The sequence below is a fragment of the Bufo gargarizans genome, chromosome 1 (genome assembly GCF_014858855.1).
Source record: "Bufo gargarizans isolate SCDJY-AF-19 chromosome 1, ASM1485885v1, whole genome shotgun sequence".
In the NCBI taxonomy this organism is placed as follows: Eukaryota; Metazoa; Chordata; class Amphibia; order Anura; family Bufonidae; genus Bufo; species Bufo gargarizans.
The window spans coordinates 64,843,105-64,849,649 of record NC_058080.1 but is presented as its reverse complement, the minus strand read 5'-3'; positions in this window follow the sequence as shown (position 1 = coordinate 64,849,649).

Below are 6,545 nucleotides of genomic sequence, written 5' to 3'. Positions count from 1 at the left end.
TAGGAGGAGCTCCCGGCCGGTCACAGACATCGCTGCTCTTCAGGTAAGTATAAAGCTTCTACAAATTGCTAAGCTACCATGGCAACCGGGACTGCAGTAGCGTCCCGGTTGCCATGGTTACCGATCGGAGCCCCAGCGATTACACTGGGACTCCGATCGGTACTCACCACTGCCACCAATGATAGGGGGGCGATTTTAATTAGGAGGGGGTGGGAGGGGAGAGGGCCCACTGGCCACCAATGAGTTATCTATAGCGGACGGAGGGGGGGCCCACTGGACACCAATGAGTTATCTATAGCGGACGGAGGGGGGGCCCACTGGACACCAATTAGTTATCTATAGCGGACGGAGGGGGGGCCCACTGGACACCAATTAGTTAACTACAGGGGAGGGAGGGGGGGCTGGCTACCAAGAAGTTAACTACAGGGGAGGGAGGGGGGGGGGGGGGGCGGCCGCACTGGCCACAAATGAGTTAAAAACAGGGGGGGGGGGGTCTGCCCCCTGCTGCCTGGCAGCACCTGCCAGGCAGCAGGGGGCAGTCATGTACACAGTTTTTCAGTATATTCTAACCTGAAGCGTCCCCATCACCATGGGAACGCCTCTGTGTTAGAATATACTGTCGGATCTGAGTTTTCGCGAAGTGAAAACTCACCTCTGAAAAAGCTTTTATGCAGACGGATCTTCGGATCCGTCTGTATGAAAGCAACCTACGGCCACGGATCACGGACACGGATGCCAATCTTGTGTGCATCCGTGTTCTTTCACGGACCCATTGACTTGAATGGGTCCGTGAACCGTTGTCCGTCAAAAAAATAGGACAGGTCATATTTTTTTGACGGACAGGATACACGGATCACGGCCTCGGCTGCAAAACGGTGCATTTTCCGATTTTTCCACGGACCCATTGAAAGTCCGTGAAAAAAAACGGAAAACGGCACAACGGCCACGGATGCACACAACGGTCGTGTGCATGAGGCCTAAGAGTATGGCCACACAATCAGGTTTCTACATGTACTTTTGATAGCCAAAATCAGTAGAGGGTCTTCAAATGAAAGAAAGAAAGAAAGTTACGAGTCCTCTTATTTATTTTTTTCACTCCTGGTTTTGGCTTCCAAAACTGCATTAAGAAACCTAAACATATGGCTGCACCCTAAAAAGTCATTAGTAGATTTTTTATTTCTGCCGTCTCAATCATCAAATCTTTCAGTTTCCTCCCAGGTTTATCCCGATATATTCTCTGGAGGTAGGACTTGACTTGTTTCCTTTAGAGAAGAAACAATTTGAGTAGCAGGTGATTCCTCTTTTGTGGGCACTTGTTGGATGGTCATTGTTTTTGCTGGAGGAACACTTCTTTCATTTCTGTTCGCCCTCATGGTCTAATCTGACAGCTTCATTTGTTTCCTCAGTTATACATCCGCAGTGAGTGGGATCATCCAAATAATATTTCATTAATTGGTATTCAATGTGTTCGATGAGCAATCCTGTCTACTAATCTCCGGGATTTATTTTACATCAAATCAGCTCCGAATTGTTCCTCTTCCCCCACTTCACCAGAGGTAAAGTGAAGTCTGTCTTTCAGTCCTACAGCCCTGAAGAGGAAATTTGGAGGAGATTCTTTGCTATCTTGTAAGATATTTATTAGCTGGTAGTGCAAGTCAGAGGTACTCTCTTCCGGAAGGTGGGTTCACACAGATTATAAATTATCTTTTGCACTTTTAGTAATGTTTTATTTTTTTTACTCTTGCGTTTTTTAGTGCATTTTTTGTGATAAAAACTCCTGCTCCCAGATGGTGGCTAAAAGTCAGTGGGAAATATTAAATGCAAGATACACAAGTGTTCTTTTTGCTACTAGCATTTTTGCTAATTAGGTGGCATTTTTCGGGGTTTCTGGAATTTGTTTTAAAAAGAAGCACGTTGAAGCTTTTCGTATATTTTTCCGGCGTTTTGACAGCAGAAAAAAAATTGGCACTAAAAACACCATAAAAACCACGAAGTGAAGACCAAAACATGAGCTGTTACTATGGCCGTTTTAGTAAAGAAAAAAAAAAAAACACTAGTGCAAAATCATGTTAGAAGGTGCCCTTATTGTCTTTACCAACCCTCATATCACTAAAATGCTGTAGGATGTGCTAATTGGGAAATAGATCAGCCTTAACCACCTCCGGACCGCCTAACGCAGATGTGCGTTCCGGAGGTGGCAGCCCTGCGCACAGTCACGCATATATGCGTCATCTCGCGAGACGCGAGATTTCCTGTGAATGCGCGCACACAGGCGCGCGCGCTCACAGGAACGGAAGGTAAGCGAGTGGATCTCCAGCATGCCAGCGGCGATCGTTCGCTGGCAGGCTGGAGATCTGATTTTTTTAACCCTTAACAGGTATATTAGACGCTGTTTTGATAACAGCGTCTAATATACCTGCTACCTGGTCCTCTGGTGGTCCCTTTTGTTAGGATCGACCACCAGAGGACTCAGGTAGCTCAGTACAGTCGCACCAAACACCACACTACACTACACTCCCCCCGTCACTTATTAACCCCTTATAAACCCCTGATCACCCATGATCACCCCATATAAACTCCCTGATCACCCCCCTGTCATTGATCACCCCCTGTCATTGATCACCCCCCTGTCATTGATCACCCCCCTGTCATTGATCACCCCCCTGTCATTGATCACCCCCCTGTCAGGCTCCGTTCAGACGTCCGTATGATTTTTACGGATCCACGGATACATGGATCGGATCCGCAAAACGCATACGGACGTCTGAATGGAGCCTTACAGGGGGGTGATCAATGACAAGTGGGTGATCACGCATATAGACTTCCTGATCACTTCCCTATCATTGATCACCCCTCTGTCATTGATCACCCCCCTGTAAGGCTCCATTCAGACATCCGCATGATTTTTACGGATCCACTGATACATGGATCGCATCCGCAAAACGCATACGGACGTCTGAATGGAGCCTTACAGGGGGGTGATCAATGACAAGTAGGTGATCACGCATATAGACTTCCTGATCACTTCCCTGTCATTGATCACCCCTCTGTCATTGATCACCCCCCTGTAAGGCTCCATTCAGACGTCCGTATGATTTTTACGGATCCACTGATACATGGATCGCATCCGCAAAACGCATACGGACGTCTGAATGGAGCCTTACAGGGGGGTGATCAATGACAAGTAGGTGATCACGCATATAGACTTCCTGATCACTTCCCTGTCATTGATCACCCCTCTGTCATTGATCACCCCCCTGTAAGGCTCCATTCAGACGTCCGCATGATTTTTACGGATCCACTGATACATGGATCGGATCCGCAAAACACATGCGGACGTCTGAATGGAGCCTTACAGGGGGGTGATCAATGACAGGGGGTTGATCACCCCATATAGACTCCCTGATCACCCCCCTGTCATTGATCACCCCCCTGTAAGGCTCCATTCAGACGTCCGCATGTGTTTTGCGGATCCGATCCATGTATCCGTGGATCCGTAAAAAATCATACGGACGTCTGAATGGAGCCTTACAGGGGGGTGATCAGGGAGTCTATATGGGTGATCACCCCTCTGTTATTGATCACCCCCCCCCTGTAAGGCTCCATTCAGACGTCCGCATGTGTTTTGCGGATCCGATCCATGTATCCGTGGATCCGTAAAAAATCATACGGACGTCTGAATGGAGCCTTACAGGGGGGTGATCAGGGAGTCTATATGGGTGATCACCCCTCTGTCATTGATCACCTCCCCCCCTGTAAGGCTCCATTCAGACGTCCGCATGTGTTTTGCGGATCCGATCCATGTATCCGTGGATCTGTAAAAAATCATACGGACGTCTGAATGGCGCCTTACAGGGGGGTGATCAGGGAGTCTATATGGGTGATCACCCCTCTGTCATTGATCACCCCCCCCTGTAAGGCTCCATTCAGACGTCCGCATGTGTTTTGCGGATCCGATCCATGTATCCGTGGATCCGTAAAAAATCATACGGACGTCTGAATGGAGCCTTACAGGGGGGTGATCAGGGAGTCTATATGGGTGATCACCCCTCTGTCATTGATCACCCCCCCCCTGTAAGGCTCCATTCAGACGTCCGCATGTGTTTTGCGGATCCGATCCATGTATCCGTGGATCCGTAAAAAATCATACGGACGTCTGAATGGAGCCTTACAGGGGGGTGATCAGGGAGTCTATATGGGTGATCACCCCTCTGTCATTGATCACCCCCCCCCGTAAGGCTCCATTCAGACGTCCGCATGTGTTTTGCGGATCCGATCCATGTATCCGTGGATCCGTAAAAAATCATACGGACGTCTGAATGGAGCCTTACAGGGGGGTGATCAGGGAGTCTATATGGGTGATCACCCCTCTGTCATTGATCACCCCCCCTGTAAGGCTCCATTCAGACGTCCGCATGTGTTTTGCGGATCCGATCCATGTATCCATGGATCCGTAAAAATCATACGGACGTCTGAATGGAGCCTTTCCAGGGGGGTGATCAGTGACAGGGGGGTGATCAGGGAGTCTATATGGGTGATCACCCCCCTGTCATTGATCACCCCCCTGTCATTGATCACTCCCCCTGTAAGGCTCCATTCAGACATTTTTTTGGCCCAAGTTAGCGGAATTTTTTTGTTTGTTTTTGTTTTTTCTTACAAAGTCTCATATTCCACTAACTTGTGTCAAAAAATAAAATCTCACATGAACTCACCGTACCCCTCACGGAATCCAAATGCGTAAACATTTTTAGACATTTATATTCCAGACTTCTTCTCACGCTTTAGGGCCCCTAAAAAGCCAGGGCAGTATAAATACCCCACATGTGACCCCATTTCAGAAAGAAGACACCCCAAGGTATTCCGTGAGGGGCATATTGAGTCCATGAAAGATTGAAATTTTTGTCCTAAGTTAGCGGAAAGTGAGACTTTGTGAGAAAAAAACAAAAAAAAATCAATTTCCGCTAACTTATGCAAAAAAAAAAAAAATTCTATGAACTCGCCAGGCCCCTCATTGAATACCTTGGGGTGTCTTCTTTCCAAAGTGGGGTCACATGTGGGGTATTTATACTGCCCTGGCTTTTTAGGGGCCCGAAAGTGTGAGAAGAAGTCTGGGATCCAAATGTGTAAAAATGCCCTCCTAAAAGGAATTTGTGCCCCTTTGCGCATCTAGGCTGCAAAAAAGTGTCACACATCTGGTATCGCCGTACTCAGAAGAAGTTGGGCAATGTGTTTTGGGGTGTCATTTTACATATACCCATGCTGGGTGAGAAAAATATCTTGGTCAAATGCCAACTTTGTATAAAAAAATGGGAAAAGTTGTCTTTTGCCAAGATATTTTTCTCACCCAGCATGGGTATATGTAAAATGACACCCCAAAACACATTCCCCAACTTCTCCTGAGTACGGCGATACCAGATGTGTGACACTTTTTTGATGCCAAGGTTGGCAAAGGGGCACATATTCCAAAGTGCACCTTTCGGATTTCACTGGTAATTTTTTACAGATTTTGATTGCAAAGTACTTCTCACACATATGGGCCCCTAAATTGCCAGGGCAGTATAACTACGCCACAAGTGACCCCATTTTGGAAAGAAGACACCCCAAGGTATTCCGTGAGGGGCATGGCGAGTTCCTCGAATTTTTTATTTTTTGTCGCAAGTTAGTGGAATATGGAACTTTGTAAGAAAAAAAAAGAAAAGAAAAAATCATCATCATTTTCCGCTAACTTGTGACAAAAAATAAAAAGTTCTATGAACTCACTATGCCCATCAGCGAATACCTTAGGGTGTCTACTTTCCGAAATGGGGTCATTTGTGGGGTGTTTCTACTGTCTGGGCATTGTAGATGCTCAGGAATCATGACAGGTGCTTAGAAAATCAGAGCCGTTTCAAAAAGCGGAAATTCACATTTTTGTACCATAGTGTGTAAACGCTATAACTTTTACCCAAACCATTTTTTTTTTGCCCAAACATTTTTTTTTTATCAAAGACATGTAGAACAATAAATTTGGTGAAAAATTTATATATGGATGTCGTGTTTTTTTGCAAAATTTTATAGCTGAAAGTGAAAAATGTCATTTTTTTGCAAAAAAATCGTTACATTTTGATTAATAACAAAAAAAGTAAAAATGTCAGCAGCAATGAAATACCACCAAATGAAAGCTCTATTAGTGAGAAGAAAAGGAGGTAAAATTCATTTGGGTGGTAAGTTGCATGATCGAGCGATAAACGGTGAAAGGAGTGTAGTGCAGAAGTGTAAAAAGTGCTCTGGTCATGAAGGGGGTTTCAGCTAGCGGGGCTGAAGTGGTTAAAGGGGTGTGTAATTGGGAAACTCCATGGGTTTGATAGGAAAGTAGTGGAGGGTTAGATGGATTGTACCTAAAGTGTATGGGCCAGGCAGAAAGCATTTAGCTTGCACACTATAGAAAAAAGGTGCCCGCATGCTCCCACGGACCCGGCCAGCAGAGTGTCCGAGACTTTTTCCTATAGTGTTCAGGTACGACCACCACCGATGAATTGCAGGGTGGCCGTAAACCGTGGAAACGA